The sequence below is a fragment of the Rhinolophus ferrumequinum genome, chromosome 4, assembly GCF_004115265.2.
Source record: "Rhinolophus ferrumequinum isolate MPI-CBG mRhiFer1 chromosome 4, mRhiFer1_v1.p, whole genome shotgun sequence".
Classification (NCBI taxonomy): Eukaryota; Metazoa; Chordata; class Mammalia; order Chiroptera; family Rhinolophidae; genus Rhinolophus; species Rhinolophus ferrumequinum.
Genome location: NC_046287.1, coordinates 45,377,529 through 45,400,741, shown reverse-complemented (window position 1 = coordinate 45,400,741; position 23,213 = coordinate 45,377,529). Strand labels below are relative to the sequence as shown.

Here is a 23,213-nt window from a genome sequence, read left to right as displayed (position 1 = left end):
GATATTTGAGGACTCTAATCTGATACTTGAAAAGAATCTCTGGTGACCAAAAGAAACCCTCAGTGATGGCATAACCTCAGTTAAGAATTTCTGGTTCAGACAAAAGACGCTGAAAAGTCAAAGCAACATTGAGAAACAAGAACAAAGTTCAAGGTATCACACTACCTGATATCAAACTATACTACAAGGCAGTAGTAATCGAAACAGCATGGTATTGACATAAAAACAGATATATAAATCAATGGAGCAAAATAAAGGGCCCAGAAATAAATCCATGCCTATATGGTCAATTAATCTATGACAAAGGAGGCAAGAATATACAGTGAGGTAAAGACAGTCTCTTCAATAAATGGTGTTGGGAAAAATGGACAGATACATGCAAAAAACACCAGACCAATTTCTTATACCATATGCAAAAATAAACTCAAAATGTATTAAAGGCTTAAATATAAGACCTGAAACCATAAAACACCTAGAAGAAAACATAGGCAATAAACTCTTTGAGAGTGGTCTTAGCAATATTGTTTTAGATATGTCTCCTTGGGCAAAGACAACAAAAGCAAAAATAAACAAATGGGACTACATCAAACTAAAAAGCTTTTGCACTCTACAGGAAACCATTCACAAAATAAAAAGAAAACCTACTGAATGGGAGGAGATATTTGCAAATGATATATCCAATAAGGGGTTAATATCCAAAATATATAAAGAACTCATACAGCTCAACATCAAAAAAAATCCGATTTAAAAATGGGCAGAGAACATGAATAGACATTTCTTCAAAGAGGACAGACATATGAAAAGATGCTCTATATCACTAAACATCAGAGAAATGCAAATTAAAACCCCACTGAGATATCACCTCACACCTGTCAGAATGGCTATCATCAATAAATCAACAAACAACAAATGTTGGTGAGGATATGGAGAAAAGGGAACCCTCGTGCACTGTTGGTGGGATTGAAAATTGGTGCAGCCACTATGGGAAATAGTACGGAGGTTCCTCAAAAAATTACAAATAGATGTACTTGATAATCCAGCATTTCCACTCCTGGGTATTTATCTGAAGAAATCCAAAACACTAACTCGAAAAGATATATGCACCCCTATGTTCACCGAAGCACTATTCACAATAGCCAAGATATGGAAACAACCTAAGTACCCATCAATAGATGACTGGATAAAGAAGCTGTGGTACATTTATACAATGGAGTATTACTCTGCCATAAAAAAGAAAAAAAAGAAGAAACAACAAAATCTTTCCATTTGCAACAACATGGATGGACCTAGAGGTTATTAAACTAAGTGAAATAAGTCAGACTGAGAAAGACAAATACCATATGATCTCACTTACATGTGGAATCTAAAGAACAGAATAAACGAACAAACAAAACAGACTTATAGATACAGAGAACAAACTGATGGTTGCTAGAAGGAAGAAGGCTTGGGAGGGTGGGTGACAAACGTGATGGGATTAGGAAGTGCTAATTGGTAGTTACAAGTCACAACGATGTGAAATACAGTATGGGGAAAAAAAATACAGTATGGGAAAAAAAATACAGTATGGGAAAAGTCTGACAATGATGTTCCTGAACTTGTTGCAACGATGTTGCTAAACTTCTTTGATATCAGAGGGATTATTCATTATGAATTTGTACCAACTGGATGGACAGTTAACCAAGTTTACTATTTGGAAGTGCTGAAAATGCTGCATGAAAAAGTTAGCCGACCTGAATTTTTCGCCAGCAATTCATGGCTCTTGCATCATGACAATGCACCAGCTCACATGGCACTGACTCTGAGGGAGTTTTTAGCCAGTAAACAAATAACTGTATTGAAACACCTTCCCTACTCACCTGATCTGGCCCCCAATGACTTCTTTCTTTACCCGAAGATAAAGGAAATATTAAAAGGAAGACACTTTGATGACATTCAGGACATCAAGGGTAATACGATGACAGCTCTGATGGCCATTCCAGAAAAAGAGTTCCAAAATTGCTTTGAAGGGTGGACTAGGCACTGGCATCGGTGCATAGTTTCCCAAGGGGAGTACTTCGAAGGTGACTGTAGTGATATTCAGCAATGAGATACGTAGCACTTTTTCTTAGGATGAGTTTGTGAACTTAAATGTCAGACCTCGTATGCTACAACATGCATGAACCTTGAGGATATTATACTAAGTGAAATAAGCCAGTCACAAAAAGACAATATTGTATGATTCCACGTATACTTGGTACCTAGAGTAGTTAAATTCATAGAGACAGAAAGTAGAAAGGTGGTTGCCAGGGGCTAAAATGAGGAGTTATTGATTAATGGGTACAGAGTTTCAGTTTTGCAAGATGAAAAAAGTGTACATTATTCATATTTTTATTTTAAATCATGTAATGTATTATCTATTAAAATGAATAGATTTCTCAGACAAATAAATAAAATTTATTCAGATATGTTCTTCCCTGCTTCTCAATGAAAACTAAAGCATGTCACAAGACTTTTGTCTTACATATTTAATGGTCCTATAGTTACTTTAAATCACAGTCTCAATTCCATTTTAAATAAAAATGTTAGATCACATAAAATAATGACAGCTTCAAAGTTAACTTAATGGTAGGTCTTGTCCTATCCCACAGATGGGCTTGGGAGCGGGTTAACCCCTTTCAATAGCAGAAGGGAGCACGGCTCTCTTTCCCCTCTTCAAGCTTCCTTATTGGAATTTTACTAACCTTCCTTGCTAACCCACCCAGAGGAGAAGGGAAATGTTCTTATTTTACAGGTAAGGTCATAAAATGGGTTCATGCTTTCTATGCTTGCAGATATTTAAAGCTGACTCTCTTTGAGGGCTCCTCATGGGTTCTTCGAAAACACCCCCCACAAACCATCGTTGGAATTCATCTGTGGTTTCCTTGACTTGAAAGGATGCACTCCATCCCTTCATTCATTCCCAACCACTAGGAGTTCGACAGGACTGCCAGCTTCTCCTCTCTGAGCTTGTTTGCCAATTATGTGGCCTTTGAGTCAGATCATGCAATGACCCCTGACACGCTCTCTTTCACTTCTGGTTCATGGGAAACATTCGTGCACTGGTCGCCTAACAAACTCTGGAAGAACTGGCTGATTCCAATATACTAGGAACTCTCCTTTGCTCCACCTACAAGCAGCAAGCCAGCCTTTCTCTTGATGTCTAGATTTCCTGAAAAGAAGTCAGACACCAGTGAACTGTGACCTGGTAAATCAGAGGACACATATTAAGCTTTCTACGTGGTATCACTGAAACCTCTCTCTTTTGACTTGAGGTGAGGAGGAAATCACATGTCTACCTCTATTGAGACGGGAGCAGGGTTCAAAGCCCACCAACAGCTCTCTCCAAAGAAAGCCTTTTAAAAATGTCTCTCCTTTATAGTGGAGAAATTGCAACACCTTGGCAAAATTATCAAAATTAATATAACCAATGAGAGGCAGGTAGATACTATGTACGCAAGTTGTGATACTCTGAGAAAAAGATCATTTATGTTGGATTGGGATCATAAACTGAGTATAATCATGAGAAAACAGCAAACAAATTCAAAATAAGAATTGTTCTCTTAAAAACAAATTTTTTTCAGCATTCTTTAAAACTATCATTGTTATAAAAGACAAAGAAAAGCTTGGGAACTGTTCCAGATGAAAGAGACTAAAGAAACAACTAAATACGATAAGTACACTGCAACCTCTAGTGGAGGAAAAAAACAAATGCTATAAAGGAGATTATGCAGTTGACAAATTGAAATGTGGACGGTAAAGTGTTGTTTCGAAATTTCCTGAAGTTAATAAATGTATTGTGGTTATGTAACAGAATGTCCTTTTTCTTAGAAAATATATAATGAAGTCTCTGGAAAGAAAGGAGTGTGATGTATGCAACTTATTCTCAAATAATTTAGAAAAAATATATATATACATATATATAGAGAGAGAGGGACGATAAATCTCTCTTTAACAAAAAGGCAAGATAAAATGTTAACAATAAGTGAATCTGTATAAAAGATAAACAGGTGTTTTTGTACCAATCTTGCAATTTTTCTGTAAATTTGAAATTATTTCCAAATAAAGAGCTTTTTATTTAAAAAAAAAAATCTCTCTTCAAAATCAAGAACACTACCCATTTGAATCCTTGTTAAAGGTAAAAGGACCAAGAGTCATACATCTGATTTTTTAACAAATCCTTCATCTTTGTAGTCATTTCAATGTGAAAATAGCACACGAATAGAAAAGTGTATATTATGAACACACGGTTTGAAAAATAATAACATGAACACCTGTGTACTTAGTAGGGTGTAGCCTAGGATGACAAAGCACTGTCGATATTTTAGGAGCTCCCTTACCCATGCTGTGCCTTTTCCAATCACTCTGCCATCATTCCACCCCAGGTAAACACTATCCTGAATTTTGTGATAATTGTGCAATCCTTTTCTTCATATTTTTATCACATATGTATATAGAGCTTAACAAGGTATAATTTAACAAGGTAGAATTTAATTTATAATTTACACTCTATAAACAAATAGAATGTACTATGGTCTGAATGTTTTTGTTTCCCCAAAAATTCATATGTTGAAACCTAACCCCCAAGGAGATGGTATTAGTAGGTGGGCCTTTGGGAGGTGATTAGGTCCATTTGTGTGGAGCCCTCATGAATTAGAATAGTGTTCTTATAAAAGAGGTCCCCGAGAGCTCTCAAGCCCCTTCCACCAAGTGAGGACATAAGGAGAAGTCTACCACCGGACAGGCTCTCACCCAACCAGCAGGCCCCTGATCTCGGACTTTCAGCCTCCAGAACTGTGAGCAACAAATTTCTGTTGTTTATAAGCCACCCAGTCTGCGGTATTTTGTTACAGCAGCCTGAACCGACTAAGACAGAATAATATAATATTTACTTTTCTGTGACTTGCTTTTTACACTCAATACTACATTTCTGAGATTCACTTCATTCATACTCATGAGTACAGCTAGGGTTCCTTAATTTTCATTGCTATAAAACAGATCAATGTATGCCTATGCCATAATTTGTTTATCCAGCTCACTACTGATTTGTGTTGCTTCTATGTTTTTATCATTATTAAATAGTGTTGTTGTTAATGTTCTTGCACTTGTCTCTCAATAAACACGTGCATGAGCTTTCTCTAAGGATACATTCCTAGGAGTGGAATTGCTGGTAGGCACGGGCATTCCACTTTCCTGTTGACTACTATTGTCAATTGTCATTATATAAGGTCAAAAAATGTTTTTTAAAGTAATTGCAGCCATTTAAATTCCCACTAGCTGTGTAGGATAGATCATTCTGCTCCATAACCCCTATTATTCAACATTTGGTGCTATCCAACTTTAAAATGTTTCCATTCTGGTAAATATGAATGATATTTTATTATGGTTTAATTGGCATTTCCCTCGCTACTAATGAATTTGACTTCTTCACATATACTTATGGGTTGTGTGTGTTTCTCTTTTATGAAATACCTGTTCACATCTTTTGCTCTTTTTTCTGTTGAGATTTCTTTTTCTTATTGATCTAAAAGATTTTTTTATACATTCTGGATATTAATCCTTTTTCAATTATATATGTTACAATTATATTCTCCCAGTGTGTAGTTTATATTTTTATTTTTTGACATCTTTTTTAAATAGAACTTTCTCATTTTGATATAATCAAATTGATTAATCTTTCATTTTTGGTTTGAATTTTGATATAATCAAATTGATTAATCTTTCATTTTTGGTTTGAATTTTTTTGTGTTTTGTTAATAGATATTGTCTTTTAAAAGTTTTATCGCTTTGCCTGTCATATTTAAATCTTTAATTTACTGGGAATTAATTTTTTTATATGTTTTTACCTTGTTTTTCTTCCAACTAGATTGTACTTGCACCATTTTTTGAATAACCATCTTTTCTGCCCACTGATTTGCAGTGCCCTGGATGTCCACATATGTGGGGCAGGGGGTGCACTCTAGATTCTCTGTTCTGTTCAACTGGTCTTGTTCTCTATTCCTGTGTCAGTTCAACACTGTCTCAATTACTGTAACTGTAGAGTAAACTTTACTGTCTTGTAGCAACCTTAATTTCCTCAGGAGTGTCGTGGATATTCTTGGACCTTGGCTGTTTCATATCAATTACAGATTCAGCTTCTTAAATTCAAAGAAAAACTCTGTTGGGGACACTGAAATTTCAATGACTCTTCGGGCAGAATTACCATTCTTACAATACTGAGTCTTGCCAATCAACATAAAAAAGCTCTACATTTATTTAGACCTCTTGAATAAACTTTTTGTTACATTTTTCTGAGATACTTCATAATTTTTGGTGTTATATGCAATTTTTTTTTAAATTATATTTCTAACAGATTTTTTCTGGTGTTTAAATGTAATTGAGTTTTTAGTTGTCCTTTTGTATCCAGAAACCGTGCTAAACATTCTTATTTATCCTAATAATTCATCTGTTGAATATTAGCTTTCCTACACTGACTATCATATAATTTTTTAAAATGTTGGTTTCTTCTTTGCAAATGTTATACCTCCTTTTTCTTTTCTCATTACTTGAGAATAACCCTTAATAAAAAATCTGAATCGAAATGATGGTTTGGGGCGTCTTTGTCTTGTTCCTAACGTAAAAGAAACGTTATTAACATTTCATAAGTAAGTATATTTGCTGTGTTTTTTTGGGTGGGGGAAGATGGGCTTTATCAGGTTATGGGAGTTCCTTTATATTCCTAGCTTTTTTAAAGTGTCCTCTTTTTATTTTTCTGCATTTATTGAGATGATCATATGGCTTTTATCCTTTATTGTCTTACTCTAGTAAATTACATATATTAATTGTAATAAAATTGATTTTTCAAATATTAAACTTGCATTGCTGGGTGATTCCAATTTGCTCATGATGTAGCTGTCATTTTTATTCATCACTGGATTCAGTTTGCTTAGATTTAACTTAGGATTTATGAATAAAACGGGCCTATAATTTTATTTTCTTGTACTATCCTTGCCAATTTTTGGTATTTCTCTAAGTCAATCTCTTTCATAAAAAATAATGAAAATTTCGAAGATAAAGAAAAGTTACTGACCATGACGATAGATAAGACCCCAGATATTAGAATAATTGCCCTTACCGTCTTCCTATTCCCTTTTACTTATCCCCTTGTCACTTATACAGAATAATGTAAAAGAATAATGATACATACTATGTCACATCTTTTTCTTCAATTTTTCATATTTTATAGCAACTGAGCAAATACAAGGAAAAAATAATGACCAGCAGAATTAAATTCTTAAATTCTAATCCCCAATTTCTAATCAAACTATTCACCTAAAACTCTTGCCTACTAATATGAAAATTTACACTTTGGAAATAAATCATTATTCTATAATTTCCCACTGAATTCTTTAGGATTATTTCTTAATACCATGTCATGCCAGTAGTTGCTGTGATTCTAGTTAGAAAGATATGTTGGTGAAAAAGCATGAAAAATAATTTTAAGAAATATTGATAGGAAAAAAACTAAAATAAAGCCACAGACCTACATATTTTGCTGCTTTCTCCAAAAGCGTAACTTTGGCTGCTGAATGCATTCATGTACTAGCTCTAAACATGAAAAATAATTTTAAGAACTATTGATAGGAAAAAAATTAAAGCCACAGACCTACATATTTTGCTGCTTCCTCCAGAAGTATAACTTTGGCCACTAAATGCATTCATGTACTAGCTCTATACTACAGGAGAGAAAAGTTAGACTTGAAGTGATTCCATGCTTGTCAAGTGCAAACAAAATTGTTGACTCAGTTCTCAATAGGGAAAGGCAATGTCCTTGTCCCAGGAGTGCAAAAACCAAAAACAAGCAAACGCTGTACAAGCTATCTACTGATAATCTGGATGAAAATAAGGTAATTATGTTCCAACCCATAAGAATAGGAACCCAAAACAAATGCATAAAAACTCTACCTTATCTTGAAACTGTGAGACATTCTTTTCTCAGATTGCTACTTTAAAAGTTAGGAAAGCGATGCTAAATCTCTGAGTTAAAAATATACCGTAGCATTATTGAGGCATCAGTTCTCATACTCTGGACCCGTCCACATGTCATATAGCTACATGATATTCCCAAGTCATGGATTTTGCTGTTTGATCTCTGATGCAGCTTGAAGATATTTCAGGGCTCCAGAAGCCAGGCAGTTCTCTGAATACACTAAGTATACATATGAAGCAGCTCAAATGTACAAGTGCTTCCATCAACAATCACTTCAAAGGTCATTAATAACTTACAGGTGTTAGAGTGGAAATGCCCTCTGCACTCTTCTGCCCCTTCTTGAACTCTGGTTACTCTCTCTGGGCCATTTTTCCAACAGTGAATTCTTAACTTGATATTTCTCTTTCTCCATTTTTTTCCCCTGGCTCTGGGGCTTTAAAGATGACATTCCAAAATATTCTAGGAAACACAAAAGCAGAAAGAAAAAATGCTTCAGTATGTTAATTGTAGGGTTTTTTTTTTTTTAATCCTTATGTTATAAGTGTATTGAGAGTAGAGGGAAGCAATTTAAATCATTCTTGAGAAGATACCTATAAAGAAATGGAAAGACAGAACAGGTGGATAGTGAAAATCTACCTGGTTTGAAACATGGAAAAATTCTGATGGACTCTAGTATCTGCTTGGTTTCTACCATTGCTGAAGACAGGCTCCAAAACTTTACTAGCATCTCCAAAAAGGCCAACAAACTGTGTGAGAGAGAAGCTTAATTACAAATCTAGATCAAAGTTTCTCAACAGTGCAACTATTCACATTCTGGGCCGGATAATTTTTGATGCTGCATTGCAGGATGCATAGCAGCATCATTGGCTTCTATCCACTAGATGCCAATAGTATGCACGCGTGCTCGCAAACACACACACACACACACACACACACTCGTACACACCAGTTGTTACAACCCAAAATGTCTCCAGATATTGCCAAATGTCCCCTGAGGGACAAAATCACCCCCATTTGAGAACCAATGATCTAGATGGAGGTGTCTTCTGATTCTCAACCTATGAATATGCATCAGCTCTACATCAAGGCACACCTAGTAAGACAGGTAAATGTGTGCTTACTCACTGGTAAAGGGATATTTGCACAGTGCTGAAGTACCACTCCATAGATCTTAAAGAAGAAAATGGTAGAATTGGCAGTCACCACCTTAACCAAGTGACCTAGTAATGTAGCATCACTAATAATAGGAAAACTGACATATATATTTAGTCTGAGTCTAATCAAGCCTCTAGACTTACAGCACATTTACAGAAAAGGTATAGACCAGGTTAAGTGACATCATGAGGAAACAATCAAACACAGAAATTGAGACACACTATAAGAAAAGAGCCTAGACCTTTCAAAAAGTTAATGTAATAAAAAAATAAAAAGGGACTATTCTAGATTTTTTTTTAATGAAAAAGGCATAACAATGTGGAGACTTTGACTATATCTTTTTTTTTTAAGGAGGGCTCAGCTCTAAGTGGCCCATGCAGGAATTGAACCAGCAACCTTGGAGTTATTAGCACCATACTCTAACCAACTGAGCTAACCAGCCACCCCGTGACTATATCTTTTTTTTCTTTAATTTTATTGGGGAACAGTGTGTTTCTCCAGGGCCCATCAGCTCCAAGCAGTTGTCCTTCAATCTAGTTGTGGAGGGCACAGCTCAGCTCCAAGTCCAGTCACCGTTTTTCAGTCTTTAGTTGCAGGGGGCGCAGCCCACCATCCCATGGAGGGAATTGAACCAGCAACCTTGTTGTTGAGAGCTCGCATCGTAACCAACTGAGCCAGCCAGCTGCCCCTGACTATACCTTTTTTTAAAAAAAGCTATAAAAGACATTTGTTGAAACAACTGAAGAAATTTGAATATGAACTGAATATCAGACGGTGTCTACATTGTGTTAATGGTAATATATTTATATTGGAGAATGTCCTAATTCTTATTAGGTGCATACTGAAGGTTTTGGGGTGAAGTTTCATGATGTCAAATAGTTCATCCAAATATATTTGAAAAGTTTCAAAATAAAAAATTAGGAGAAAACAAAAGATAAAAGTGTTAAATCTACAATCTAATTGAAAGGATTACTAGTATTTATATTATCACCAATAATTAGTATTTATTGAGTGTAATGTACCATAAGCAATTAAAAATTATGGCAATACACAATCCTTGACCATGAAGGGATAAATATCAATTCCTTTATGAAAATTAAAAAAAGAAAGAGGGCAGTGAAAAGTATGTAATAATTACATTGGAATTTAATCTAGTTTGTTTGGAATCTGATCTGTATAAATACCAATGCTTGAGAAAACTATTGACAACTTTTTATTGTCCGTCAGGTATATGTGTTGTCTGGCCTAGCAGTAGCCTGAGAGACTGCACCACGAGTTCTCAAGTTTCTTCCTGAATAGTCCTATTCTATAACTATGCCTCACCCTATTTGCCAGTTTGGTACTCATCTCTGCTGTTTTTGCTTCAGCTTCTCTCTAGGCTCTCCATCTTGATTTACCTACTCCTGTGCTCTCCAATCTTCCATTTCACCTCCAGGTGCTTGACTTGTCTCTTCTCTACAACATTGTTTAGAATGACTCACGCCTTCTTTGTGAAATTTCCCTGTGAACTGACTAGGAAATCAGGCAGATAGGTCCAAGGTTTCTAGAACCTACCTGCTTCCTAACTCCAGCTTCAAAATTTCAAAGGTGACTTGATTGCACATCTCTTCAAAAAGACTGTAACAATTTCATTGTCCAAGGCTGAGCCATATTGTCACGTATTTTATTTTAACTTGGGTACTCACAATTACCTTTTAATTTTTGCTCCATTTCATAGATGAGAACAGTGAGAATCAAGGGGGTTTAATAACTTGTCTGATTTCACCTGACTAGTGAACATAAGGGCTAAGACACAATCCCAAGTATTCTTTAGTTCTGCTGAAATGTACCTAAGAAGGAGAAATGAAAATATGTGGCATAGGGCAGAAAGCATGGTTTTCCAGACAGGGCTAAATGAAAACCTAAATTAAAGGTAAAACTATCTTTTAGATGAAGTTTGATATCCTTCCCCCCAATACAAAACCTCATGCACTCAAGTACCTTCATACTGCTCCTTAGTTGCCCAAGGGCGCACCCCTAGAACACACTGTGGCCCATTATTGTGACATTTCCCAATCCCCTGACTTCCATCAGAACTTTTCTGAGTATTCCATAAAACTAATCAACTAAACTTTAGATTCTAAAGCATATAAAAGTATAAATGGATGATTATCTGGGTTAGTATGCTACACATTTGCATGTTAACTGGGACTCACTGAACACAGCCCCTTAATTCAAGTCAAGGACCCAAATTAGAAACTTCAGGCACTTTGGTGGCAGACCAACGGTTCATAGCATCCTTGAAGTTAGGCCTTATAAAAACGTGTTCGGGGAGGAGGGGGTAAGCTGTGTGCTTCATGAGGCCTTAATTTTACTATGTAATATATTTTTATGATTCAAAAATCAAAATAATGTAAAAACGTATTCACTAATGGGTTTCAGCTACCTCTCCAGTCCCTCTTACACTGTGCAGTTAACCATTTTTATTCATTTTTTTGTCAATCCAGTATTTTTTTATGCAACACCAACAAAACATATTTCCTCCATTACACTAAAGGTAGCATAATATATAAAATTTTCAGCTCTTTGCTTTTTTTCACTTTTTAATATATCCTAGAGATCTCTCTATATATCGGTACATCAAAATCTTCCTCATTCCCTTACGTTATATTGTATTTTGTGGATATACCATTGTTTATTTAACCAGTCCCCTCTTACTAGACACTTACATTGTTTCTAATCTTTGGCTATCATAAGCAATGATATCCTTATATATGTAGATGTATCTGTAGGATAGATTCCTCAGAGTGGAAATGCTATATCAAAGGTTGTGGTAGACAGAGTAAGGGCTCCCCAAAGATGTGGACATCCTAATCCAAGGAAACTGTGACTATGTTACTTTGCATTCTAAAGAAACACTACAATGTAATTAAGTTAAGGACCCCCTTACTTCCATCCCAGATTATCTGTATGGGCTATATGTAATCACAGGTGCCCTTATAAGAGGGAGGCTGGTCAGACAGGACAGAAGATGCTATTTTACTGTCTTTGAAGGTGGAAGAAGAGGCCACAAGCCAGTTTCTAGATGGCCTCTAGAAACTGGAAAAGGACAAGGAAACAGGTGCTCACCTAGAGTCTCCAGATGGAATGCAGCCCTACAGACCCATTTTAGATTTCTGACCTCCAGAACTATAAGATAAATTTGTGTTTTAAAACCACTAACTTTGTGGTAATTTGTTACAGCAGCAATCGAAAACTAATATAACGGGAAAATACACATGTAAATTTTGCATAGCGGGGGTGCCAAACAAACATATACAAGTGGACACTTTGGTCAACGTTGCTCAAGCAGTAGTTCGCCGTAATCAGAAGTGTCTGGACGCTGATGGTAACCACTTTGAGCACCTCTTGTAACTGCAGAAGTCAAACGTGACTTGTATTCATCTTTTGTCATCGGTATACATTGAATATTACAATTTTAATAGTTTTCCATTCTTAAAACGTGTATACATTTTTTTGCACCGTCTGTATATTGCCAAATTTCCCTCCATAAAGTTTGTATCCTTTTGTACTTTTACCAGAAATGTGCCTATTTCCTACCATTTCTCTAACAAACTGTGTTATCAAACTTTTCAGTTTTTGCCCATATGATAGATAAGAAATGATTCATCTCAGTAGGGTTTTAATTTGTGAGGTTGAACATCTTTTCACATATTTAAAAGACTTCTTTTACTGAAACTATCTGTTAAAATGTCTCTACAGTTTTCTCCTGGGTTGTTACTCTCTTCTTTATTTCTAAAAATTCTTTATATGTTAGGGATCTTACCTCTCTGTGACATGAATTACAAATATTTTTCCCACTTACTTATTTGTCTTTTCACATTGTTTGTGGTATTTATTGTCATGCATGAGTTTTATTATTTGTATTTATTTTTACTTAATGTTTAAAGTTTTCCTCATATAGGTTTTGTATATTCAAAAGATTTTAGCATGGCCTGTGTTAGTTTATCAATAATCCATTAAAATTGATCCCTAATCTCAAGGGCCAAGTATAGTAGTTGACTTGTTTCCTTTCTTCCTTCTACAGATATTTCCAATGGAGGAAAATTCCAGTGTGAAAAATATACAAAAGATGGCAAAAGAAAATTCCACAAGAAATCTAACAATTTTTAGCAATGTCATTACTGCTTACATTCATTAAAATAATCCATAAATTTGCTGAGAGAATTATAAAGTATTGCTACACAAGCACTTTTTTTACTCGTGTATGAGGTCTGACAATTAAGTTCTCAAACTCATCCTAGAAAAAGTGCTACATACCTCATTGCTGAATATCACTATGGGCACCTCTGAGTACTACCCTTGGGAAGCTATGCACCGATGCCAGCACCTAGTCCACCCTTCAAAGCAATTTTGGAACTCTTTTTCTGGAATGGCCATCAGAGCTGTCGTTGTATTTCCCTTGATGTCCTGAATGTCATCCAAATGTCTTCCTTTCAATATTTCCTTTCTCTTCAGGTAAAGAAAGAAGTCATTGGGGGCCAGATGAGGTGAGTAGGGAGAGGGTCCCATATAGTTACTTGTTTACTGGCTAAATACTCCCCCACACACAGTGCCATGTGAGCTGGTGCATACATTGTCATTATGCAAGAGCCATGAATTGTTGGCGAAAAGTTCAGGTTATCTAACTTTTTCACACAGCCTTTTCAGCACTTCCAAATACTGGTAAACTTGGTTAATTGTTCATCCAATTGGTACAAATTCATAATGAATGATCCCTCTGATATCAAAAAAGGTTAGCAACATCATTGCAACAAGTTCTCGAACTTAATTATGAGACCTAGTATTCTTTTGAATTTTACTTTTGAGAAATCCATCCCTGTATCTATAGCAAGATATCCTTTCTCTTAATTACAATGAGGCAACAACATTTAACTGAGTTACTACTGATTAGGATAGAAATTTAAGCAACTCAAAAAATGGAAGCTGCATTAGATAACTTTGCACAAAATTTGTTCATAATTTAAAAATTGTTGGAGGTGGAAAAATATTATATTTACTTTTTATACTATGTTGCTTTCAAGTTTTAGTTTTCAAAAAAATGTTTGTAGTTGTAGGGATTTTTTACTTTAAAAAAATAGTATCTGATGATAAGGTTATGGAGGGAAAAAAACGCTCTTCTTATTGTTCTTGGGAGTAAGCCTCCATTAGCCTTTGCATGGAGGCTTATTTTTACTGCTGAGATTCTACTGTGTGGTAGCCACCAGGCACGGAGACCAGAAAATGGGGGGCAGGAGCCAGAGCACAGCAAGTTGTAGTGAGCATTTCCTCTACTCCTGTGATGCCCATGGCCATAAAGGTAACTTTGAAGTCTGTGACCTGCCTCCTTAGCAGATGTGCACTTCCATTCGCCTTCTTGATATCTCCATTAGGATATCCCAAAAGAACTAAAATATGAATTTTAATAACCTTAAGCCAAATGCATCATCATCTTCTCCCCTAAAATCCGCACCTCCTTCTGAGCTCTCTAGTTCAGTGTGATCATTCCTTCATCTTTTGCCTCATCAATTTTATCTTACCTGTCCTACTTTTTCATGTTATATAGCTAAATTAGCTTTAAGCACTTGTTTAATCTTTCTATGAAATACATTTCAAGAGCTTAACAGTTTAATAATGATTGTATGTCTATAATATTTGTAAATCTTTTAACTGTGAACTATTTCTAACATATAGAAAATATCAGAAAATTAAATGATATCCAAACATATTAAGATTTTGCCATATTTGATTCCTATCACCTTTAAAAAAAAAGAGGAAAGAATGCTACAGATACAACTAGTCTTATCTGTATGCTCTTTATCTCCACAGAGATAACCACTATCCTAAAGTTAGTATGTATTCTTCTCATGACTGTTTTTGTACGTTTACATGTTCGTTATTGTTTTATGTTTTTAAAATTTACACAAATATACTTCATGTATCATTCTGAAACCTTTTTTTCATATATTATGTTTGAGACCCATGCTGATCATATAGATCCAGTTCATTAATTTTAAGTGCTGTATGGTGTTTACTGTATAAATAAACCACAATTTTATGTACTCATTTCCCTGTCGAGTGGTACATATTTCCACTATTTTGCTATGACAAACAGTGATGCAACGAATCCTTGAACATGTTTCCTGGGGTAAATGTCTTAAGAATTTCTCTAGAGCAGATATTTTTGTACCAGAACTGGGCTAGAACTTAATCACATGGCCACACCTACCTGTAAGGGGGGGATGGGAAATGCAGTCTTTATTCTGAATGGCCATGTACCCAATTAAAAATCAGGGTTTAGAACAGATACTGATATTTTGATAAGCAACTACCTACCAACCAGCAGTTGCTGCCATTTTAAGTATTTCCAAATGTCTTTGAAAAAGAAGTTATTCCAATTTATATTCCCATCAACAATGAATAAGAGTCTCAATTTCCCACATGTTCTCCAATAACGTGGGCTACCAAATATATTTAGTGTCTCCCTGTTGTTTTAATTTGCATTTCCCTGATTACTATCAAATATAAGCATCATTAACCATTGTAGTTTCCTCTTCTTTGAAATGGCTATTTAATCATTTTTCTATTTGGTTGTTCATTTTTTATTATAGAAGTCTATATACAAAAGGTGCCAAAAAACTATACACACATTTTAAGAAAGGAAAAAACTGTATTAAAATTGTAATACTCAATATATACCGATAACAAAAGATGAATACAAGTCATGCATACCAGTATATTAGGTTGGTGTAAAAGTAATTGCACTTTAAAAGGTTAAAAATAATTGCAAAAACCACAATTACTTTTGCATCAACCTAATACATTTTTTGGCACCTTTGGTATATTCTTGATACCAATTTGACTTGAAAATAACTTCTAGCAGTCTTTGGTTTGAGTATTCAATTTTTTTGATGATGTTTTTTATTATGAAGAAATTTTAAAATGTAGTTATTACAGACAATGCTAGTTGTCCAACCTCCGTTCTCTCCTTCCACAATAATAGTTGAAGCTAGACATACTCGTATGTCTACTCAGCTAAGCTACATTCCTCAGCCTCCCTTGCAGTTTGGTGACTTAGTTGCCAACGAAGGAATATACCTGGAAGTAATGTGTACTGCCTCTTCTTATAGGCATTAAAATTTGGGGCGTATGTGATCACAATCTCTTCACCTTCCTTCACACTGTCATGTTAAATGCTAGAAACTAGAGAAAACCTCCTGAAGCTACATGTTGAGGATACCAAAGTTACCCAACTAGTCTGGTTCTCCAGGATGGCTCCGTGGAGCAAGGTCCTTCTACCTACCCTGAACTGTTACATAAAAGACCTAACTTCTATCTTATCAGCCACTGCATTTGGTTTATCATTTTTATAGATACTTTGCCAAATACACCAAATATATTTAAGAAAGATTTGTATATAACATACAAAGAATAATTATTTTAGGGTGATTGCTCTTTGTGTCTAGTATAAGAAATCATCCTTGAAATCATAAAGATATTCTTTTTTTCCTAAATTTTTTAGGTTTGCTATTTCAAATGCAGGCTTTAATACTGGAATATGGTTTGTGCATAGTTGAGGTAAGGACTTAGAGTTTTTATGTGCACTTAGCCAATTATTGCAGCACTATTTATTAAATATTCCATCCCACTGATTTATAATGCCACCTCTGTCATATAACAAATTATCATTGTCTTCTCTTCTATTGATCTCTGCTTATAACCTTGTGCCAATCTCACACTATTAAAATTAGTAAAACTTTATACTAATTCTTGATATTTGGCAAGACAAATCCCTCATTATATTTCAAAATTATCTTGGCAATTCTTGACATTTAACTCTTCCATTTAAATATTAACATTCACCTATAAAATTACACACATACACAAACATATACACAACTGTTAGAACTTATAATGGAACTGCATTGAATACATGAATTAATGCAGGTAGAAATTACATCTTTACAAAATTGAATCTTCCCATTTATGAGCATGTTATGTCTCTATATTATGTACTTAAATAAATTTTTAAAAATAATTTTCCCCATAAAGATCTTCAACATCTTTTGTTAGATACATTTCAAAGTCCCTTAGGTTTTCACTATTTCTATGATACTTTTTAAAAATTGCATTTTAAACTTGTTTGTTGTTATAATAGTATATAGAAATGTTGGGTCTTTTGTATAGTGATTCTGTAATCTATAATGTATTAATTTTAATGGTTTGGTTTTCTTGAGTTTTCTATATAGGCAATCATGTTGAAAAATTAACAACTTTGACTTTCCTTTTTAGCCTTTGTGTTTTTATTTATTTTATTATTTTTGGGGGGGAGGTAGGTGAGAGCTTATTTTCTTTTTCTTTATTTTTGTTCATAGTTTTTTAGTCTTTATGTTTTTCATATCTTTTTCTTTTTTATTGCCTTGCATAGAATATTGCCCTGCATAGTAAAATGTGAAACACCAGTCATGAAATTGGCATCTGTCTTGTTTCTGACTTAAAAGGGAACATTTTCTTAAGCTTACTCTGAGTTTTACAGGATACTCTTTATCCTGTTAACAGAATTCCTTTAACATTCCTATTAAATTTGTATTATGAATATGTTTTGAATTTTACCAAAACATTTTTCTGAATCCTTTGAGGTGATCATATCATTTTCTTCCTTTAATTTGTAAATGTGGTAGATTATATCAGTAAATTTTCTACTGTTAGACCTTCCTTGAATCCCTGGGATAAATCCTCCTCAACTAAGATTGTGTTTTTTATACATGCCACATTTAATCTGCTCATGTTTTATTTAGAATTTTTGCATTAAAAACAAAGTTTATAAGTGAAACTAGACTATAATTTTTCTTTTTCTTACTATCCTTGCTAAATTTTATCACCCTTGTCAAATGAGTTGGAAAATTTTCCTTCTTTTTCTAAAAATTTTATTAAACTGTTAGTATAAATAGGAGTTATCTGTTCCTTGAGCCCTAAAGGTTTAAAAGTATTATGGACCTGGTGTGTTTTATTATGGAAAAATTTTAAACAAATAATTCCATCTGTTTAATGATTATATGTTCATAATAGGTTTTCTATTTCTTCTTAAAGCAATGTATCAGATAAATCCGTTAGGTTCTAGTATAATATTATACAATGTTGAATAGAAACAGGTGAGAGCTGACATCCTTATATTGTTCCAAATCTTAAGGGGAAAGTATTCAGTCTTTTCCTTTGAGTATTATATTAGCTGGTTGTTTTGTTTTGGTTTGGTTTGGTTTGGTTTTTTTGTTGTTGTTTTGTAGATACTCTTTATCTAGTTGAGGAAGATGCCTTCTTTTGCTGAAAGTTTTTATCATGAACTAGTCATATTTATTTTCTACATCATATTCTCTCAGTTTTGCTAAGTTATGTTCCCATCACGTTTTTAAACATCCTAAATTAGTCAGCACCATTATTATTTTATATATGCAATAATTGTTTCAATATTCCCACTGTCGATGGTCAGCTTCTTTATGCACCATTTCTTCTCGCAGTCTACTCTGTCCTTCTGGATTTAACAGACTTCTTCCTCCTATACTTCCTATAACTTTCTATAATAATTATCAAAGGTGAGTGGTAAATTCCTTTTTTTTGTCTGAAAATGTTTTTATTTAACCCTCACTTTTAAATAATAGCTTAGCTGGGTATGTCATTCTGGGTCACAAGTATTTTCTCTCAACCCTTTTAAAATATTATTGCTTTGTCTTTAGGTATCTCTTGTTAATGTTGAGAAGTATGCTACTAGCCTAAATGTTGTTTCCTTGTATTAGGTTGGTGCAAAAGTAATTGTGGTTTTTGCAATTATTTTTAACCTTAAACTGCAATTACTTTTGCACCAACCTAATATATAACCTTTAACAGTTTGTGATATTATCTTGTCCATCTTTGAACATCCTAAAACAATTCATGGATATTTCTATTAAGTCACTTACTATACTTTATATTATTTAGTCATTCTCCATACTTCAGTATAACTTTCCTTGTATTATTTAGTCATTGTATATAATTGCCTTAACTCTACCATTAGAGAGCAAGCTACCTGACACTGGACTAAATGTTGTACATCTTTTCCTATAAAGAGGCACCATGTTCTCCTAAAGAATTGGGAGTGAAACATAAAATTTTTTAAAAATCAAAATTAGAATGCCCTGAGTTGAGCAACAGAGGCTTATCTCAAAGAGTGACTAGATATCAACTTGTTGACAACTGGTTAATGTCTAAGTACAAATAACAAATGAGTGAATTATCTATGCATTGATTATTCACAATTTGTTGTTTGGCTTTCAACAGATGGTTGATATTCTTACTATGGACTGTTTAAACATCAAAAAGGCATTTGTTAAACTCAGCAAAGTTTTCATCCACCAATATGTGAATTTATTAGTACGTATGTAGATTTAACTTTGAGTGAATTTATTGGGAAAGGGAATATTCCCAATTATTTCCCAGCTATATAGTCTAAGCTGTTTCCATTATCTGGGTTCATGCATATCTGAGCAACTCTGAAAGAACAGGAAAACAACCACCTGCAATCTATTTACATGAAAGACTGAGAAGCCTCCTGGGAGTAAACTTATTATCTTAAGCAGAAAGAAGATTAGATAGCTTGATCTTGAAACAAAGTCTTGGTGCTTACAGGAGATGAGTAATTTTGAACGTACCATAGTTCCTGAGACTGGGCATTATCCCTAGCTCAAACCACCATGGATTTAAATCTAGGTTCTAAGGAGAGAGAGGGCTGCAAATAAAAATGAAAATACCTGTCTATATTAAAACCACTGACAGAGTACATTGCAGACCATTTTGGAACCTCTGACAGAATATATCCCAGATAACTGACAATGAACACTGCAGAGCTTTAGCATCTCCATATTACAAATACATTCATCACCAGCTACATCTAGAAGCAGCAGCAACAATGTACACAAAAGAGATACCTGATAAGAGGGGCAACACCCAGCAAAACTAGCAACAGTGCGTGCAGATGAGGCAAAGGGCGTGGGAAAAAAACCTACAGAAGAAAGTAAATTATTGAAGAACGGATTTAAAATGCCATATACTATTAACTATTAAATCTGGTAGCTCACCAAACTTGATACTGAAAATACCTAAGACATCTCTTGAGCACCCTAGAAATATTTGGAGGGAGTTTTACCAAGGACACAGCACGAGGATCAGGACAAATTTAACAGTATGGTCAAGGTATGAGGGAGAGACACAAGGCCTCAAATTGAGAATGTCGAGGGGAATATTGTTTGGGAACGTGAGTTGGTAACCTACTCCTCAAATCTGCAATGTAGTCAATTTTTCTTAACCAACCACATTGAAGATAATTTCACTCCCTAGGAGTATGATGTTTTAAAATTAAGATACTTCTGACTTTATGAAAACATTCCACTCCTTTAATAACTGAAAATGTCTACATTTTCTTCTAGTTTAGACATTGTAACAGCTAAAAATAGAACGTGCACCGAAATCTTTCACAAAATGACAACCAAGATGAATAATGTCATCCAAGGAACTAAAGTACGGGGATACCTCTAAAGTTTAATCTAATTTCAAAACAAAACATATGTCATTTTACTGTAAAATAATATGTTGTACTTACCTTCCTCAGAGGTTTTCAAATTGTGTTAGGGCAACATCTTTCCTCAGTTTTTCTAGGTAAGAGAATGAATACAAAAATTTTAAATGATTTGCTAGCCCAGATCCCACATGTAATGCCCGTACCTCATCTCTCCTAGTGTCATTTTTTGCCAGAAGCCACACTAACCCTCATCCTAACGTGGGGGGTGTGGAGTGTCAGCAATGTCACAGCAGCAGACACTCTGAGAGAGAGGGGCCTGAGTGGAAAACACAGAGAGGTGACTCCAAAATACTGAGTTGAGATGTAAGCCTATATTACACAGACTCTGCAGACCACTTGAACTGCTCTCCTGGAATGCGCAAAGGCATTTCTAGATAGGGATGAGTACAGACTCAAAGAGAGTAAACTGAGAAAAGGAAAGGGCTTCATGACAGGCCACATAGTCTCCGAGTAGTTTTCTCACTACAATTCCACAGCCAAAAACAACCCAATAGTGAAATGCAGCTATGCCAAGTACTTCAGGTATCAGTTAAATGTCTTCCTCTTCTTTATGAATTTGTATTATTTATAAGACACTTGACACATGTTTAAACACTTACATAGCTCCTCAGTTTCAGGAAATATGGCTTGTTCAGCTGAGGGGAAAAAGGCATATAATGAGGGAGTTAACAAGGGCTGATATTTTTTTACAACATTCTTTTAAAACTGAAAAACCTCTTTAAACACCAGGAACAGCTTAAATAGTTCACTAAGGCCTGCGGGCCCCATGTGGACATTTCCCTCTCGATTCCTTTTCTGGCCGTGTTCTCCCCGGGTTTCATCCGAGACGGTGGGCCTGACAGGCGGCACGGACGGCCACGTGTGTCCTCGAGGCCTCATGGCCACCGTCCTCGGGCCTTGGGGCCCACGGCGCCGCGCAAGGCCAAATCCCGGAAGGTGGCCGTGCGCTCTGTGACCTTGGGCGCGCAGGACGCCGGGCGCAGGGGGAGGTGCGGCACCCCGGCGGCGCGGCCTGGAGGACGCGGCTCTACGGCCGCGGGGCTGGCCTGGGCGGCAGCTGTGAAGACGAACGACGCCCGAGGCGCTCGGCCGCCAGCCCTACCCCCGGGCCTAGGACGACCGCCGGAAAGGATGCAGGAGGCCGGGAGGCCAGCGCCCCGGCCGCCGCCCCACCCCTCCGGGGGCGCGCGGAGCAGGGAAGGGTTCCTTACGGAGGAAGGGCCCGCGCGGAGGCCCTGCGGGCGGCCTGTAGGCCGGCTTCGCGAACTCGGGCTTTCGCGGCCGTTGTTTTGCGGGAGGGAGGTCGACGGGAGCTGCCTCCCAAGGGTCCGGAATCGTGAAGCCGGGCCTCAGGGCCCGGCTGGCAGGAAGGAGTGAGAAGTGCAGCCGCTGAGCGCCGCGCGGACGGCGCCGCTGCCTGTCGGAGGGACGCACCTGCCTCCGCCCACCTTGACCTCCAGACGGCCGCCCTCCCACCGGGAGCAGGGCTCTGGGCGCCCCTCGCGGGCCCTCCTCGCGGATATCGCAGGAGGACGAAACCCGGAATCTCGCAGCCCTCGAGTGCTCCCCTGCCAGGGGTCCCCTTGACCGAGCCTCGCTCCCCAGGGCAGACGCTCCCAAGCAGGGAGTATCAATGGAGGAATTCTTCTTGCTTTGCTTCCAGAGTTGAAAGCTCGGAGGCCGTCGGTTCTGCAAAGAGGAGCAGTCGGGCGCGGGCAAGCAAACAGCTGATGAAAATAATGGTCCTCGTCGTACACACAGCCTTGCGCGTGTGTGTACACACACACACACACACACACACACACACAACTTGCCTCATCTAGCTGCCCAACCTTAGTATTCCGAGCATGCGGTTTTCAACAACTTGCTTGACACAATAACAAAGACATTTAAATGCCAGGACGCAGACTTCACTTTTTAACCTGCTGAGAGGAGCTACTTTCAAAGCTTCCCCACCGCGAATAAACTGACAAAAAAATATGGGGTGCACTTATAAATTAAACACCTTATCCTCAAAGCAACGTGTGTTAATCAGGCTTCTAAGGCAATAACCATCGCTGTCTTTTCCTATTCACCCAAATAATGCCCCAAGAAGGAACCCCTTTACACAAGAGGGAGCTGGGGGGGGGGGAATGAATTATACCCATTGCTAGTAAAAATCATCTTAAATCAATAGAGCACCACTTGAACTTGAGTTTGCATTGTTTCACTGAATCATCAATGTTTTTAATTAAACAGAGCTACCCTTTCTGTTGAAACCTGACATAAAAGGGTTAGGTTTCTACTTTTGTTGCAGCAGCTGGCGTTTGTTGGCTGTTGTGTTTGAGCAAGAGACTGTTCAATAGCAGCGAGAAATAGCTCAACGCGCTCTTAATAGACCTGTTTCCACAACGTACCTTGAAAAGGAATACATTGTGTCATTGTGTTACTTTGCTACAAACCTATTAA

At 36.4% G+C, this 23,213-nt stretch overlaps 1 long non-coding RNA gene across 1 annotated transcript in view; it reads right to left on the bottom strand.

Annotated features, from left to right (window-relative positions):
* Nucleotides 1-22,813, bottom strand: part of LOC117021265 (uncharacterized) — a 31,889-nt gene extending 9,076 nt beyond the window's left edge. Inside the window, exons 1-7 of the long non-coding RNA XR_004422825.1 lie at nt 22,200-22,813; nt 21,365-21,400; nt 20,787-20,838; nt 20,116-20,189; nt 10,831-10,968; nt 8,621-8,730; nt 8,281-8,443 (exon numbers count right to left, since the gene is read on the bottom strand). This is a non-coding gene — a long non-coding RNA (uncharacterized LOC117021265). The remainder of the gene's footprint in view (nt 1-8,280; nt 8,444-8,620; nt 8,731-10,830; nt 10,969-20,115; nt 20,190-20,786; nt 20,839-21,364; nt 21,401-22,199) is intronic.
* Between the last annotated feature and the right edge of the window lie 400 nt (nt 22,814-23,213).